Source organism: Nyctibius grandis, chromosome 17 (genome assembly GCF_013368605.1).
Source record: "Nyctibius grandis isolate bNycGra1 chromosome 17, bNycGra1.pri, whole genome shotgun sequence".
Classification (NCBI taxonomy): domain Eukaryota; kingdom Metazoa; phylum Chordata; class Aves; order Nyctibiiformes; family Nyctibiidae; genus Nyctibius; species Nyctibius grandis.
This window is the reverse complement of record NC_090674.1, coordinates 4,052,747-4,071,008: the sequence shown is the minus strand read 5'-3', so window position 1 is coordinate 4,071,008 and position 18,262 is coordinate 4,052,747. Positions and strand designations below refer to the sequence as shown.

Below are 18,262 nucleotides of genomic sequence, written 5' to 3'. Positions count from 1 at the left end.
CTTCCCCTGGGTGTAATGGTCTAATCTGTACCTTGTTGTGCACTGTAGAGGGGAGGGAGAATCAGTGCTACTTGGGAGCAGATTTCTCTTCCCTTATGATTGCATCCTGTTCTTAGGCAAAGCACCTTTATTCTTGCCAGCAGTGGCAGCCCCAGATGTCCTGGTGCCCTCCCTGCATCATCCATGTTCCTCTGGCCTCCTAATTGAATCCTGCCCTGGCTGGGACAGGCTTTCCTCATTATGATGAGCTGGATCCAATTCTTCTCCCTCCCCTCCATCTCCCAGTCTTTCCTCGTGAACAGAAGGCAGGCCCCACAGAGCTTCTGTGGGTAGATGACCGCACCAGTGAACTGTTCTTGCAGCTACTGTAACGTTGCTCATGAGGTTAACAGAGCAGGAAAGCCCCAGACAGGTACAAGGTGGTAAAGGCATCTTCTCTGCCAAGATTCTGGCAGCATCAAGATGCAGTTTAGTTCTGAGAAATAATACCTAGCTCCTTTAATCTATGGCTTTCAAGGCCATTTATATAAAACATCGGGGTTTTGCAGCTGGTAAAATAGCCTAAGAGTTCTCACAAGAGCAGTGGCAGATCCCAGGAGTTGAATGGGTCTCGTACATCCTCATCCCATACACTACCCATGAAGTGACATTGTTTCTCTCTGTGAGAGGTCAGTATCCATGAGCAACGTTTCATTCATGCTCTAAACAAGGCAAGGCAATATTATCTTTTTTCACTCTTGCTCATCCGCTGAAAATCTCAGTATTGGGGAAGAGTTCAGTCCCCTTACCTTATTTATCCTTTGGCCTCTTAATCCAAGATAGATTATTCTATGTTGCATCATACAATACGTATAGAGAGACTCAAGTTTTCTTTGAATGCTTTCGTTCTGGAAGTCTGAACAGTGTAGCAGTATTACCACACTTGAGATTACTCTGACACGAAGTTGTATTAGCCCAGGCAGAGTATCACACTAGATGTTGGGTTTGGTACTTTAACTGGCTTGTTCAGAGATAGTTTTATTATTATTACATGGACTACATTAGGGCGTGCAGGAACAGCCAGGCTTATCTGAAGGCAAGTAAACTCAGGTAAACCGAGGCACAAATACATTAGCTGCTGTGATGTCAAGGCAAGTTCTCAAGAGTGTTGGGAGAAGAACCATTACTGCAAATTCTCCAATTTGCCACCACTTTAACTACTAACCCACACTCTTCTCCTGCACTAAGTACATCTGGATTTCATCAGAGCCTGGATATTATTTTTAAAAATAACCAAATCTTTGGAAAACAAAACCCCCCAAAACACCAGCACAAAACCTCTGATCTAGAGGCTTTTCAGCATTTTATGGAATGAGAGATTATTGTTACTAGATTATTATTGTTACTAGAAAGGCTCTAAAGGCAACGGCACAAGGAATGATCTATAGTGCGCAAGTATGTTTGTTATGAAGTAATTTGGATCCACAGAGGAATTCCATCTGTGGCTTCCCCCGGTGACTAGAGGTTCCCACCTTGGCAGTGATCCTGGAGTCCCATGCCTACAGGCTCAGCAGCATGGAAGGGGAGGGTGGACGCTGGAGGAGTAATGGGATCATCAGCCGCTGAGGCTGCTGCTTGGCACGCCGACAATGTTTGTTTGCACCTCTTTGAAGATGAGAGATGAAAGTGGCGCCCACATGGGCTGCCTTTGATTAGCTTCTTATTTTTAACATTGCAGCTGCGATTATTTTTCTTTTTCTTGAAGCATTTCTTACCCAGCACCAGAAACTGAGGTTCCCTTCTCTAGGGAGGTTCAACTTCAAGGAAACATAACAAAGAGAAGTGTGAATGTAAAGGAGACTGGACAACTCTGGGCCAGTGGGGACTTATGTCATTTTATTTTTAATTTTACTTCCATTTTTTCCCCAATCCCCCATCCTCAGCGGGTCTCAGAAAGAAAATACTTGTTTACTTCTTTTTTAATAGGGAAAATAAATGAGTCCTGGGATTGTACAGAGCTGTCATGAAGAGGAAAATGTCTAATGGTTCAATTCCCAGCTCTGTCACTGAACCACTCTGGGACTTGGGGAAAAGTCAGTTCGCCCATCTGTAAAATGGGATTTATAATGCGTTCCTTCTCAGGGGTATTGAAGGAGTATGAGTAGCATTGATGGAATGCTTCATGCACCTTGCATAGAAGGGGCAATAGCCCTGTGAAGTGCTGTCCTTAATAGATACTTAGAGGAGTTTCCTTCACTGTGGTACTTATCTGACCACAGCAGCCAAGTGCCTCACAGCTACTGATGGATTTTTTTTTTTCTATTACCTCTCTGCATCACAGGATTGTTGCACAGGAAAGTGAGGCAAATGGCAAATTGAATGAAATGGACCCAGTCACAGAGAATATGTGGTAAAGTCAGGACTAATCCTTTATTTCCTAAATTTCTGTCACATCTGTTAGACTTTCCTCCTAGTCATATGAGTTTTGTGATCTGAAGGCATGAGGGAAAGCCACATTCCCTTCTTCCTACATTGGTCAGTCACACTGTGGCTGTCTTCCTACTACATAAGGAGCAAGTGGTCTGAAAAGGGAGTCAATGTTTGTCACGCAATTAGTCTATTTCCTATCATAACACTTTTGGTTTTGTTTCTTTCACCTGATAGTTTTCAGCCAAGAATTTGGTCAGATGTTAATCCTGTTATCCACAGTGAATGCTCTAGCTTTAACAGGATGATGTCAGGAAAAAGTTTAGCCTTCTGTTCCTTATTTCCAGGACCAATTTCCAGAGATGGTAAAGAGCTATACATACAAGTGATATCAGAGGAAACTGCTGGTAATTGGCACTTCGAAAAGTTAGCTTCACAAAGTCCTGCTACTTGTATCAACTCAAGTTTAACTTCTGTCAGAGGGCCTTAAAAAATGCTAGGCAGAATCTAATAGCAACAATATCATTTAACAAGATGGAAAAAACTGGAGTGGGGATGAGAGGAAAAGCCAAGGATAAATAATAATCAGGTTCTCGATACTCACGCACTTCAAAAGAAAACACACAACCACATATGTTTATATTTATTTCTTTGTGTTATCTATCAAGACATTCACCAGCCAAAGAGAAATGGGGACACATGGGTTGAGTAAAAAAATTGTAGCATGCTTACACAACTCTAACCAACTCCAAGAGCAAAATATGTTTCCACCAAATAAAGTACCTGCTAAACCCTCTAAAGACACTTCAGCCGTGGCATAGTCAGTCCGAAAAGCTTATACTAATCCAGTCAAAGCATGAAATTTACTCAGGCTTCCTTGTCTTTATGGCATTTCACCTGCTCTCAGGAAGAGGCAGCCTGTTGTTCCAGCCCAGTGCATCATCCAGGTAATCCCAATGCCCAGACACCATCCTGCTCAACCCCACTCCTAATGAAGGGATAAACCAGCCTTACAGGCTCTTCTCAAGCATATTATAAAGAGATATATTGTACAGAACAGCTTATAATATATACCTACTTCAGATTCACCCCAGAGAAACAACATACTCCAGCCCAACTCCATCCAGTCACACAGACTCCAGGACATTAAATTAACCCTCTGCCAAATTTACTGCAAGCCATCTGACCATACCATTTAGCCACAGTAAAGACAAAAATCTATACCTAGCTACAGTCAGAAAAGCAGGCAACTCTGTTGAAAACCTATTTATATCACTCAAGGAGATCAATGGAGAGCCCAGGCCTGGAGGCCAGTGACCTTGGATTGACACAAAACTTAAAGGAAAAAATTAATGGTGTCAACACAAGAGACCACAGCTGTTATTTCAGAGGATTCAAAAGCTGGCTCTGCAGCTTACTGATCAAGAAAAGGTGCTTCAGTGAGGTGCATTTTTTGGAAACAGAGCAAATACTCACCCATTGCTGGTGCAGGAGCAGAGGCACAGAGCTGCTTCCCCAGGACACCTCAATGGCTGCCTGTGCCACACAGGCAGGTCCTTCACAGCAGCTGAACCTCCCCAAGTCTGTCCCATATATCACCAGGTGTGGTGTGACACCAATACTGGTGTTTCTAGAAGTCTCTCCTCAGGCTGTCCCAAAGCTACGCTGTGGCGAGCTTTCCATGGCTGTCTCCAGAAGGTGCTCTCACACAGGCCTTGCGACCGAGGAAAGCTGAAGAGACCTGTGAGGAAGTGGGCAAGACACCCCTTGTCTGAGGGATCTGGAGGTCACCCACACAGATAGGATGAATTTTGAGGCCTAGGGTTTCTCAGTTCTGCCTCAGCTCTTCCTTAGCTGCCTCAGCCCAGAGCAGCAACAATCCCTAAGGAGCCACTCAGAGGGCTCTGACGGTCACAAAATGGCGGCTGGAGGGAGAGGCTGCCCAATTCCCGAATTACTGAGGTAACCAGCATAGCACCACGTAGATGACAAGGCCAGACACTGCTACATGGACGACGAGGCAAGGCACCCGCTGCAGAAGTCCATCGCTTGCTTGTGCTGTTGTACCCACGATTGCCTGCAGGACTAGCAAAAAAGGCGGGAAAATGGCGGCTGCCCAGGAAGCCCCCTCAGGAGGCGCCTCCGCCTCACACACAGGCCCCGAGGCAGCCCTGACCCAGCAGGCACAGCACTAGCTGCTGGAAAAAAAAAAAAATCCTCTCTGTGTTGTAAACTCCAGCCATCCTGAGGGAATACTTCCAGGCAAGGCACCCGCTGCAGAAGACCCATCGCTTGCTTGTGCTGCAGTACCCGCGGCTGCCTGCAGGACTGGAAAAAAGGCGGGAAAACAGCGGCTCCCCGTTGTCCGGCGGGAGCCCCCTCAGCAGGCGCCTCCGCCTCACACACACACAGGCCCTGAGGCAGCCCAGGCACAGCACTAGCTGCTGAAAAAAAATCCTCTCTCTGTCATAAACTACAGCAATCCTGAGACAATACTTCCAGGAAGGGCTTTTAAAGGTAGAAGAAAAGCCCCCACCCTGTCACAGCTGGCCCCAATTTAGAGAGGACAGCTGAAAACAGGACTTGCCCCACCTGGCATGGCCATCTGGTAAGAGGTAACAGATTTCTGAGTGCATTTCATTGTTTGTTTATTTTTCAGTTAAAATAACAAAAATTAGGTGCTGGAAACAGCAGGTTACAGGGACAGTGATGTTCAATAAAAGTTATACAGAGACAGGTTTTATTTTTGGAGTTGCCGCTGACTGCTGGTGCAGTGCTGGACACCGTGTGCCTCTGCTGCCTTTAACACCTCTTACTTCACTTTAACTTAACCATTTTTAGGCAAGAGCATATTTTTGGGTGTACAGGGCTGTGCTCTGTAATGTGGCCATGTGGGCTCCTGGCATACAAGTAGCAATGCTGGCCATGCTCTGATCTTTAATTTTGCTCAGAGACTTTTTTTTTTTTTTTTTTTCCACTGGGTCAGAGAGCCAGGAGACTGATCCCCAATCTGGGACCGGTAGCTCCCATCCGATGTCCAACACCAACCCAGTCAGCTCTTGCAGCAGAGCTGGCTGCCACATTGTGGCCTGCTCCCCCAAACGTCACATCTGGCTGATGTAAAACACACATGTTTTGACTGAAGCTTTTTCTTTAAAATGCCAACATTAAAGGAAGGTTTGCTTTGTAAAACTGAAACTGTAAAACTCTTCTGAAACCCAATCTGGGGGATTAAAAGAACCACATGAAAAGGCAAAAATATGACCTGGACATTTACTTCCTGTGCAGAAGTTCGCTGAACATGTGCCTCCCAGCCTGTCAGTGCAAAACAAGACCTTCTGCTCTTATTTTCAGAAAGGGGAAAAAAAAAGGAGAAGAGAGGAAGAGAGGAAATTTTGTAAACTGACAACTCTTTTTCTGTCTCATGGCTCATGTCAGAGACATTGGTTTCTTTACAGTGGCATCTCGTATACCTTAAAACCAGAAAGATACACAACTAGTAATAAGAAATTTAGTATTAATAGGCAAACTATTATTATTCATACTATATGTAAAATCTGGCTTGATCCATTTTTAACTGGGAGTTAGTGGCAGAACTCCTTTGGATTTCAGTGGGAATAAGATCAGACCTAAAGATACAATGGACCGAGTCCAAGGATTCTTTGATGATATACAGAAGAAACACATGGATAGACAAATAGATCTTCAGTTAGTCAGAAAATGGCTCACTTTCAAACAAACTAATGCAAGATGTTTATATCAGTATTGCCTATTTCAAGTGTTAAAACTTGCATTCCAAAAAACTTTACTTAATATTATGAGGCTTGAAAGGAAAAAAAAAATCAGTTATGGATTCTCTGTATTTGTTTCCTAGGTTTTGAATCTTTAAGAAGATATAAGATGTTTTCTGGTTTTCTTTACTAATAGTGAACTGCTAGAAACTTGATTTTTTAAACTAAAGCTGACATTGTGATTTATTATAGCATGATTTCAGAAGATGAGACTTAGGGGAAAAAAACATATAAGAGCAGGCAATACATTAAAGTCACTATAGTTCTCAAAATAACTTTCTGATCTCAGGTCCCAGTACATGAATTGCAAAGGACAAAATGCAATATAATGTAAAATTTGGCATTGCCATTCTGTTTTGGCAAAAGTTAAGTCCCTTTATCCCAGTCAAGTTCCCTAGAAGCCAGTTACACACTAATTTGGGATTACATTTTTGCTTTTTTTTTTTCCCCCCACATGGATGATACTGTTAAATTACACTGAAAGTGACATTAGTTGCCCAAGTCATAAATTGGAGAAACACAACTGAAATATATCAGGAGCACAGCACTGAATCTAAAGGCAGACTTCCAACTGAAAATGTTGGACTCTGCACATGAAATGTTGTGGGGCACCTTCTTGCACCACTGGCTTGTAACTGCTGCAATAGCTGACCCTGTGGAAGCACACGCATGATCCAGCTTGAATCTGAGTTTGAAATTCTCTGTGATTTGGGGTCCTTGAATCTGGAGTTTGTCAGTTCAGTCCCACTGTTTTTTTTGGTGTGTTTTTTGTTTGTTTGGTTTTTAATTTTAGGGTGATTTGATTAAGTCTGAATTGCTATTGGTATTCTTGGATAACGCCCCATGTCCCCTGTGTGAGATATAGACATCCAATAACCCCACACCATAGTATGTTTTTTTCCAAATACACTCTCATCTTAACTGGGTTTGATCTTTGAGATGGAAAGTTCATCTATTCTACTTGAAGCCGTGGTTTTCTAATTCCCATTGAAGCCTTTCACAACCTCTGCTATTGTATAGAGCTGGTAAAAAAAAAAAAAAACACCTTTCTTCTTTCTGTCTAGTCCTGGCCAAATTTAAAAAAAACATTTTAATAGTTTCAAGCCAGAATCAAGCAAAAAAAAAAGTGCATTTCAAAGTCATTGTTCAATGGAGAAAGACCAGTTTCCAAGTCCTTTCCAAATCAAAAGTGGACAGTTCCTCAGTCATTTCCAAGCCGGAAAGAGGCCATTTTATGAGCCAGAAAGCATCCATTTTCTGCATCAGTCCTGAGCCAGAGAGGCTAGTGTCTGAGTCAGTTCCAGGGGGGGAATGGCTGGCACTTTTCCAAGCTTGGGAGTGTTGCTATCACAGCAATTGTTTGGTGATGCCATCCCAATAAAGCTTCATTATGGTGTTCCTCTTTCTATAAACTTCAGTGCCCTCCAGTGTCCCCAGCAATCACTTATCTAATATTAGGATATTAAAAAATATGGAAAGATTTTAAAGAGACTTATTAAAATGCAATTAGCAGCATGTACGACTTAAGCAGCGAGATTATTTTAAAAAACGACTTGATTGTGTGGAATGCCACACACCTTACAGAGATAATAAAGCTGCCAATCAAGTCCATTTTCAAATTAGGAAATTTTCATTCTTTTTTTACAGCCCCCTAAGTGAATATTAAAACTGATTATTAACCTCGGAGTGTAGCAGCGGCCCCTAAGCCTTCAAGCTCTGAAAGGGAGGTTTCATAACTGTTGGTAGCCCGGGCTTCATTCCCCAGTTGGACAGAGAGCACTGTGCTTATTTAAAGGGACAGTGCTCACCCTTTGAGTAAAGAAATCGCAAAGCCTGGATGGGTCTCTTGCTTAGAAAGGGGCAAAGTTACAGATCTTGACATTGCAACTTTGGAGGCCAAACCAAACTGTCTGTAATGACCCTGCCTCGATACTACACAGCATTTTGCCATCAATAAACTGCAGGCAAGGCTGCCCCCTCATGTCCAATCTGTGAATCTCACCGAATCTTTAAACTCCCTGGCACATATTCTTCATTTTGTCTAATGTAAAAATGTGTAGATTAAATGAATGTTTATGTGGGAACACATACCTTTGTCATACTCAGGCTGCTGTGCATAGATTCTCAGTGTATTTTATTATTCTCAGTTTATGTTATTACTTCCCTTGCTAAATGTAAAACCATGTCATTTGCCTTGCCTTCTTTTTATTTATTTTTTGTCCTACTGAGAGACAATTAAGTGTGACACTTCCTGCTATTTGAATTTGCTGGCATTTTTATTCCATCTATAAAAAGGATCTTTCTCTGAGAAATTGAGTCACATTGCCCTGACAGGTTACTCCTTTTGCAGCTCTTTACTCTGCTGTCAAAGTGGATTTATTGATGCTTCCTGGATTTCTCTCCTCAAGCTTGCAAACTGGAAATGACGAACTCTCTGGAAGGCAGCAAGCTAGTTCTTGACTAGAAAGCTTTATTTGGGGATAAATGCAAAGATTCAAAGGGATTTGCTTAGGAGGGGGTAGTCACTGATTCTGACTCCAAAGCAAGAGTACATTTCAGCATGTGCTTAACTTTAAGTATACGCTTAAATTTACCTTTGCTGATCTCTTTGGGACCATGCCCAGGCCTGAAGGTATATACTCAGGCATTTTACCATATTGGTGCCAGGCTGCTTTGCAGGAGTGAGAGTCCAGACAATATCTAAACAGGGAGAATGTCACTGAGTTTCGAAGCACCTAGGACAGAAGTTATTTTACCAGCACATGTATCTCATGACTACAGCTCTCTCTGGAATCTAGCTATGGCACCTGGATCCACTTACGATTCGCATGGAAGCTATCTGCACATCTTTTCAAAGTAAATAACCTGCCTGGGTTGGATAATGGGGGCTAGGAGGATGACAAATTGGGTTAATAAAATGTCAGCAAGAGCCAGGTTTGAAGTCTGGAATGAGTCACAAGTGAAACAAGTTTAGTGGCCAGGGTTCACCCTTCATCTTGAACTGGTATTTGTCTACATCACTGAATAACCACAAGCGATCCAGTATAATTCAGCATAACTGACGATCCAGCGTCGGCAATATTGCTGGGGTGGAGGAGGGGGACAGATGTTACTGCCTCTGTAGAGTCATGCCACAGTTAATGAGAAGCGCTGAAGAAACAGTGGCCACAGAGATGGCATTAGACCTCCCAGGTCTCTGGGCTGAGAAGAAGCACCTCCAGCACACCCAATGTCTTGTGCTGCTGCTGAAGTCGCCAACGTGTCTCTCTTCTACACCCCAGCCCGGAGCAAGTATTTTCACGGCTCACCCATTAAGGTGGTCTGGGTGGGGAATGTGTGGAGTAGCTCATCAGGATGAACTGAATATTGGTGCTATTTTAGGAGTCTGAAGGCTGGAAGGGAAAGATATGCAGTCAGTCAGTATTGAGGTACACCAGTGAGGACACATGGAGACTTGGGGAGCTGTACTGCAGGTGGATTAGTAGAATTGCATGTAAGAGTTCTGAAAATAACTGTTGGTTGTTGGGGTTTTTGTTGGATTTGTTGTTTTTTTTTCATTTCCATAAACAACTATTCACTGCTAAGCAAAGTTTATGATGATTGGAACCACACTGGCAACGACAAAGAGAATTACGGAGATATAATGGACATATAATCTTTGGGTTCGTGAGATACTAAGTGTATGGTAATGGCAGCACAGTAAATAACTCAGTTATTAACATATTCTAAAATTAGATCAAGCAAAAACAGCATTCACAAATACTGAGACAATTCCTGGCAGAGAAGAGAGATTACTGAAAAGGTTTGAGTAAGTGCTATGAATGGGTGATTGCCAGGCTGGAAAGCAAACTTCCAAAAGCATGAAGACTTTGTCCCAGAAGCTCCCTTGCATTCCTTGATTAGGATCAGCTTCAAGAAAAACCTCACGTGGAAGAAGTGAATAACTAGATGAACACAGGGTTTGCTTCTGTGTTCTTATCCACTCCTAAAAAATAGACATGGAATACCTTGAAATAGAAATCTGGATTTTTCTTTATTGTTGGAAAACGGGAGAGGGAAGAATATCTAAAGCACCTCTTCACTAGAAAAGAGCAGTTCCAAAACCTGGGATCTTGCCACCCGTCTCTGAGCTTTCCTAACCCACGCTGTGCGTTCCAGAATCCCCGTCTAACTCCTCCGGGCTCCCCTCGCTGCATCTGTGCAGTCCCCTCCAGGTGTCAGCCTTGCTCTTCGCATGAGATTTTCTTCCCTCAGCCACATCTGGAGCAAAGTGCTGGGTTCAGTGGAGATTCCTGACAAGAGATCATCAGAGATCTTAAAATATTAAATGCATTCGCTAATTTCATTTCAGGAAAAATGCTGAAATATCACAGCCCCACCAGGCCTCCCTCAAAATTGTAAAACTGATGCCATTGTGTAAGGGAGGGGAGCTAAATGGGCCCATTAGCTTTCTACAGTATCTGCCAAGAGAACTGTGAACATCTGCCAGCCCAGAAACAGTTCAGGAGCCAGGACTTTCACTTAAGTTTTCTTTTTTTAGGATGTAATTGACGTGACTGTCCTTTCTTTGGCCTTAATTCCTAACCACTTCCCAAGATACTAAAAGCTTCTGCTCTCCTCTGCACTTTTGCACATAAATCAGAACTACACTGAGATTTTCTCAATTGGATCTCATCGTGGTAGAGCCACTGGAAGCTAGAATGAAGGCAAGCACATGCAGGCCCACCACATCATCTAACCCTGCTCTGATTTCAAGATTAAGATTGTCGGCAGTGCTGTTGTTTGGTTTAGGACTAGCACTGTGGGAAAGACAGCAAACAGAGAGAAATGGGCAGTCAGGACACTTGTAGCTATAGGATTGGACAGATAGCCTGGATGTCAGAAGTAAGACTCCCCTTAGGACGTTGCTGTAGTTTATGATATTGCTCAGAATTGTTACAAATCTTTAGGCAGGTCAAATTTGGGATGTATCCTTAAAACTACGTGCATGAGCAGTAATGCATGAAATTGTAAAAACAGTGCAATCCTTTGAGTAAGAAGGGAGCTGTGTCAAGACTAAGATATGTGGTATGAGGGGGGGAAGTTTGCAATAATACAATGTTTGGTTCAGACTTAACTGTCTTTCAATTCCTTGAGTAAAAATTAGAGTCTCAACAGAGTCTGTTCACCCAGTAGGTTTTGAGATGACATCCATGGATGAGAAACTGGGCTGAGTTCAGGTGTTTTAATTCTTGTAGCGTAGGCCACAGAAGAGCTATTGGGTAGTAAGAATTTTCAGTAACTACTGAGCTGGGAAGGCTTCAATAGAGGCTATTGGTGGGTCCAAAGGTCTGTATCCCATTAACGGTCATAAACCAACCAGCAAACATGATAATGAATGCAGTTTTCCACAAGGTTTTTCAAAAAGTCTGAGTGTTTCAAGATTTTTATAGCTGTTAGGAGAAAGTCTATCATAAAAGCACAATTCTGGGTGTCAGGTGGCACCAGTTTTTCACTATGGACTTTCACAGTGACCTTGGGGAGCCTGGCTTACCCCAATACCTCAGTTTTCCAAACGGTTGCCTACAACATTAACTGGCCAGAGTTGGATTAATTGCATTATAAAGGTAAGGGCACTAAAAAGACATGAAAAAATTCAGAAAGAGAAAGACAGAATTCTATCACCTCTGGCAGTTTCAACTGCACAAAAACTCCATTTGGTCACATCTGGTTGATCAGTAGCTCTCGCCACTCTCATCAAGAACGACTTTCTGTTCTGTGAGCGTTAGTTCTCCCCTTTCCGCAGCTGTCAACTATTTCTCATGTAAAGGTCTTGCTCCTCTTTCAAAATTACCTGTATTAAGGCAAATTATATGCTCTCTTCTTTTCCTCATTGAAAGCCATTTACATGAAGAATCACAGAACTGAGATTATAGACAATGGGGGAGGGAATGCAGAAATATAGCTAAGACTGGAAATTTGGGTGGGCCTCAATTTATGGTGGACAGATAAAGAACAAATGTCTGATGTCATAGTAAATCATTTATATTGCAAATGATTTAAAATAATGAAAACCCATATGCATTAAATTTTGCCCTGTACATCCATTTGACATATTTTAAGTAGACAAAAGATAGATTTTACATAAATCTTCAGTAAATGTACTTCGAAAAAATATCACCAGGCAGTAAAACCTAACCATTTTAAAAACAGTCTTTGTCTTATACTTGAGCTCCTGCTTCAGTGTGCATCATTCAAAGCCAGCAAAGAACCACCCCAGACTGTCTGCCCAATCCTTGAAAGAAAATTAAAAAAGCAAAGAAGGAAAATGAGACAAAACAGCTTGTGAATGGATCTTGCCAAAGTTGTCCTTCACACTATTCCAGGTCTTACAGGAATAGTTGCTACATCTTACCCAAGCCACCTGTGGCTTTGCCTTTGAAGGATTCTATTTCCAACCTCCAGTGTAAACACTAAGGTTTGTATTCAGTATTTAGGACCTGTCACACACCAACACTTGCAATTTTATGGACTTGAAGCTAGCTCTCTAGCACAGTTCCCAGTCCGTGGATTTTGTCCTTTGGTTTACGACAATCTGTGCTGATGGAAGTTCATGCTCTTCTATGCTGGGAGTTACTACACAATCTAGCAAAAAAAGGTCTCTGAATCCCAGCTCCAGTACACTGTAAGAGGCAACAAATTCCTTTGGAAGATGCCTGGCACATCTTCACCAGGAACTTAGCTCTGGGAACTGACTAGATACCTCTGAGAATCACAGGCAGACATTCTTCCCAGGCTCTGCTGTGGATGGTCCAGAAAGGCAAGGGAGGTAACTTGCAGATGGTTTGATGTGACTCTGCCAAACAAAACAGAATGAAGTTAATTTTGCATTCTCTGGGTACAAGATGCAAACATTTGACAGTTCCCACAGGTACCAATGAAACAAGAAGGTGGAGAGGTCAGATACTACACACACTGTTTTGCTTTGAACCCTGGTTCACAGCCCAGAAACAAAGGTAGCAGTCAGCACCCAACTGCCAGCAGCAGCTATGGAGCTCTGAGGGGCCTTTTGTCACCATTGCTGAGTTTCCAATTACTACATAACATTTTTAGTTCCTAACAGAGCTCCCACCCAGGCTGATCCTTTTGATGATGGGGTTTGTTGAGCAGCAGCCAGGACACCACCACACCTGGATGGCTGACCCCAGCCGTTTCAAAGACATGCAATCTAATCAGCCTCCCTCTCAGATAAGTTAGTTGCCCATTCGGATTGTTTCTTATCCCACCAACACTCAGCCTCTGTCTGGTGGTAAAACAAATAGCAGCAGCGACTCGTCGTAGTGTGTCAGCTACTAGGGCTGACAGGACCTAGACTGATGGGCACCGAGTCCTTCTGGGTCTTTACAAGAGCCAAGCATGTAAAAAACCTGACTTTGATTGTGTTTGCTGAGAGATTAAAAAACATATCACCCATTCTAATCAGTCTTGGAAGAGTTAAGTAAATAAGGACATGAACCAAAAGGAACACAGAAACTCTGCCCGTTTAAGAAACAGGCCTAAACCATCTCAGGTGGATTAAAACAGATGTCATTGAAATCATGGCTTTATAGGATCATGGGAAAATGGCCTGAAATATTCCAGGCACTATAATGAAGTCTTAGATGCTGTTTCAACTAAGACGATTAGGAGGAATGTTACTGTGAGAACCATGGACTAAGTGATCTTTCCAGGTACTTTACATGGGTGGAAGCTGCTTATTTTGTTTAAGGGAAACTTTTCTGTAGTAGTTTCTAGGCTGCTAGGTATTAGTAAATTTTTATGTTGATAACTTGCTTGTGTATGGCAAAGGTCTATTTACGGTAGATATTTTTGGGGAGGGGAAGAAGTAATTATTGCAAATGTCCCTGTGGCTGTGGTGAAAGCTCCTTCAAAGAAAAATGGAAAAAAAGTAAGTATTGCAAAAATATCACTTTTATTGTGTATGAATGGATTTTCAGTTGTAGCTAGGAAAAAAGAAATACTACTGATCTTGTTCCTTCAAGGGAGCAGTGCCTCCTTTTCTATGATAATAGCATGTTTAATTGGAGGCTCAAATGGCTTTAAATTACAAAGAGAAATAAATAAACTGAAGGGTGTCCTGCTCCTTCAGGCAACTGCGTTCAAGGTGGGCTTTATTTGGTGCATGTGGTAGAGAAGATTGTGCTTAGGTATAAAAGAGAAGGGTAAGGCTGATCGAAAGGATGCAGGCTACTTAAGGGCACAGTCCTAGGGATACAGTGGTAACATGGGGGGTTTTTCTTTCCTTGTTAAATGTATTTAGAATGAGAACCAACACGGAGGATCTAACATTTCTATGTTGCTCAGACTTTTCTGCAGAGAACACTTCTTTCATTTTCAGAGAGGGGAAACTGCATTCATCTTCCTTACACTCACAATAAAGCAGGAGAAACTTGATGTTGGAAAAAAAAATAACTCCCCTGAGAAGGGTGAGAGGTAGGATTTACTAACCATTGGCAAAATCAGGCCAGATTCTGACTACACTGACATGCCATCATTCATTAAGTCCCCCTGCTTTTTACTGCTCTATGATTAGAAATAGGCCCAAGCTCTCCGTGTTTTTCAGTACCCACAGTTGTGTGGGTGTTTTTATCACGAGGTTATATTTAGATGCCCATTGATGTTGTTTTTCATCCCGAGTGCTTCTGGGAGGGTGAACAGCTGATCATTACACTGAGTTAGCTTGTACCCATGAGCGCACTTAACCTAGAGCAGCAGATAGTTATTGTATTGCATTTTGTTTTGTGCCTGTGGGCACACTTAAGTCAATATACGTGATGGCTAGTACCACAGTATTGCATTTGCCTACACCCATGGGCACTCCGAATTGCCAGTGTGAGGGAATTGGTGAATTAACTAGCTGTATGCCCACTGGGGTAGTTACTTCAAGAGCAATACTACTGTTAATTGCTTAACTTAAATCTAATCATAATGCAAACTAACAGAAGGAAAGAGCTGCAAGAATCCCAGTTCTTACAGAAAAATGGATAGTAACATTTGTTTAATTGTAAGCTTGTTTGTTGCCAAAAATTGAGGAACAAACTCTTGGGGCAGAAGTCTCTGTTGTGAATAATTGCCCGTCTTTCCCTGTCTGTTTTACAGCCAGCAAGCTGCATCCAGCTCATTGCTCTCTCCAAGCTTTTACCTGCATGAAATCTAGTTCAGGGTTGATGCTTACTCTGCTCATTAGTAAAATTACCACCACATGCTTTGTTAGATAGAGGTCACTCTGGCTGAATGCCATGACAACCTCTTCAAATAGTGTGATTGCTAAACTATAGCTTTGACTCAAAATGGTGCAGTAGGTAATGTTGACACGCTGCAATTACCGCTCAGTCCTCACAGCGTGTTCAAACAACGCACACTGCCTCAGTGCTGACTTGACAACACCAGAACCGGGTTTGGGATGCATATTGTGGATGACTAGAAAATGTAGGCATTTCAGGAGAACGCCTACATGGAGCATTAGCTTATCTCGTTACCCTGTGTCTAGTCAGGTCCTCTCAGAACTCTGTTGAAAAATGGTAATTAAATGATAAGGCTGAGTCTAAAGTTACATGGGCATAGATGGGCTGGGTTTCAGTGGTGCGAGGAGCCAACTTTTGCAACTGAAGAAATCTTAAGTGCAAGTCTTAAACACTCAGCAGAATACATTAATGCAAGGGACTGCATTAGCCTTTCCTAGCAGTAGGGTCATCTTTCCTTACTAAGATGACTTATTTTTACTTCTTTTTAGGAGACCGGTGCAAGGAAGGTCAAGCTAGATGGGCACTGGGAACATGGTGCACATGTGGACTGGATGAGTGTCACAGAGGAACAGATGAGGAGAAAGGAGGAGGAAGAAGGTAGGAGAATTATTTTCTTTATAATAGCATGGTACAGCCCACTGGTTAAGTCACAGAGCTGAGCTGGTTAGAGAAAGCTCTGCAGTGCACTTTTCTCTATGACAATGGCAGGCAGGACTTTACAGCTCTGCTAATGACAACCCTGTGTGGCTTCCTGTTCATGTGTACCTTGTAATGAAAGCTGATTGTCTTACAGATGTCTCTGATGTGACTTGCAACTAATGTGACTGACTGATGGACCAGATAAGCTTATTATTAAAGTATCAGAATAAAATAACTGAGAGATGAGGAATGGCAATTATCCAGTTACAAAATGATTGATTAAAACTGTAGAACAGCTAATTTATAGCTTTATAGTATTATCACTGCAAAATAAATTAAATAATGGAGTGTTTATCTAGAGGGTTATGCTACCGAAAGCAATTAACCTTATAAAAGGAACCAGACCAGGTGGAAAATACCACGTTGCTATCACCATTGGTTTTCCTCTCCACGTGGTTCTTTTGCACACAGGCTCGTGTAAGGTACATGAGCAGAGAAGGCTCGGCACAGCAGCCCAGCCAGCAGTCCTTCCTGTCGCTGCGGCTTAGGAAAATGTATGTAGATGGGCTCTTCTGTGTATCTTTTTTTTTTTTAAGAGTCAGAAAAGTGGCAACAAGAACATGAGTGTCCCTTGGCCATAATGGCTTTGGAGTTCAGAAGTGTATAATACTGTATAATGAGATACAACCATTAAGTCTTTCCATTAAGTAAGGGGAAATCGAGTCTAGAGAGGATTAAGCCATGTTATAGCAAACACTTACTAGGTATTAAAGGACAGGGCTAGAACTACTAGCTTTTTTTTAACTTCTATCAATCCTACAAAATTGTTTCATACAAGGTCAGAGCAGGGCAGTGAATGTAGGAGAGAAGCAAAAAACCCCTCAAACACATGGAAGAATTAATCAAGACATCAGTTCTGAGTGATGAACCGGCTGGGGAAGGGGGTGAGGGTGTCAGCCTAGAACACTAAACATGATATACAGAACTGAGCTGCCATGAAACTGCATTAGTCAGCCTGGCTAATCTAGTTCTTTCCAAGATCCTCAGGGAATGCCTGCAGGAGAACTGCAGATGGAGGCATGTTGGATCAACCCTTCCTACCAAGCGCAGAACGATGCTATTCAAGTGGCAACACGCCTCAGCCGGTATCGCTCATTCACGTCTCTTGGCAAGAGGGGTTGCCTCCTGCGCCAACGTTACAGATAACCTTAAACGCAGGCACTGCCAGGCTGATGCTCAGAACTGCAGCGACCGCCGTACTCGGCATCTCTAACGTTATTATGTTCTGTGAAAAAGGGATCTCAAAGCGCACGCCGTGTCTCCTCCTGGCCAACTGAGAGAGCTTTCGGTACACCCAAGATCACTCACGGCACCTTTCTCCCTAGTGGTGGAGACCCCTTCTCTGCCCTGAATAAACTGCTTAATTGGGTAGGACTTGTTAGAGGGAGTGGGGGGCTTTGGGTGGGATGGTGGTTTGTTTCTAACCTTAAGTCTTTTTCTGGCCACAAATCAGGTGCGCTGGTCTGTCCGGTAGCGGGGATGGGAGAGAGCGGGCTCGCCGCCCCTCGCCAAGGCTGGTTCGCACACCGGGCAGGCCCCGCTCCCTCACGCCTTTCTCCGCAGGTCCCTGCCAGGCGTTTCCCGGCGCCGCCTGCCCCGGGGAGCTGCCCCCCGAAGGAGGGGTCGAGAGCGCGGCTGCTCTTCGCGCGAAGCCCCGCGTCCCCTCTCCCGCGACAGCGGGACCTGGCTGGCCTCCGGGAGTCACCCACGCGGGCGGCGGTAGCCGCCGCTACGGCCCCGGGGTCCCTCACAAACTACCGCGTTTACCTGAGCGACGGCCGCTACCGGGACAGCGGGTCCTTACACCGCAGGCGGCTTTGCGCGCCGCCGTTCCCAACGCCAGCCTGGCGCTGGCGAGACCCGCCTCAGTCGGGGCCGCCCGGCCCGACGCGGGGTCCTCGGGGGAACCCCGGGCGGGGGGAGGGGGGATCCCGCCCGCTCCCCGGGGCAGCCCCCCCCGCCCGCACACAGCACCGGAGCCGCCCCGCCACCGCCCCTTCCCGGCAGCTCCCGCGCGCACAGCGCGCTTCGCGCAGGCAGGGCCGCACCACCGGGCCCGCCGGTGGGGGGGAGAGCGGCAGG

The 18,262-nt window shown here is 43.9% G+C and overlaps 1 long non-coding RNA gene across 3 annotated transcripts; it reads right to left on the bottom strand.

Moving 5' to 3' along the window:
* Positions 1-5,101: 5,101 nt before the first annotated feature.
* LOC137671574 (uncharacterized) lies at positions 5,102-18,187 on the bottom strand. Of its 3 annotated transcripts, none has more exons than XR_011049424.1 (4): positions 17,948-18,187; positions 12,940-13,032; positions 10,272-10,489; positions 5,102-9,589 (listed from the first exon to the last, which is right to left on the bottom strand). It is a non-coding gene; the product is annotated as an uncharacterized lncRNA (long non-coding RNA). The 3 variants fall into 3 exon arrangements; XR_011049425.1 differs by lacking the exon at positions 5,102-9,589 and adding an exon at positions 9,611-10,182; XR_011049423.1 differs by lacking the exon at positions 5,102-9,589 and having other exon boundaries at positions 10,206-10,489.
* Between the last annotated feature and the right edge of the window lie 75 nt (positions 18,188-18,262).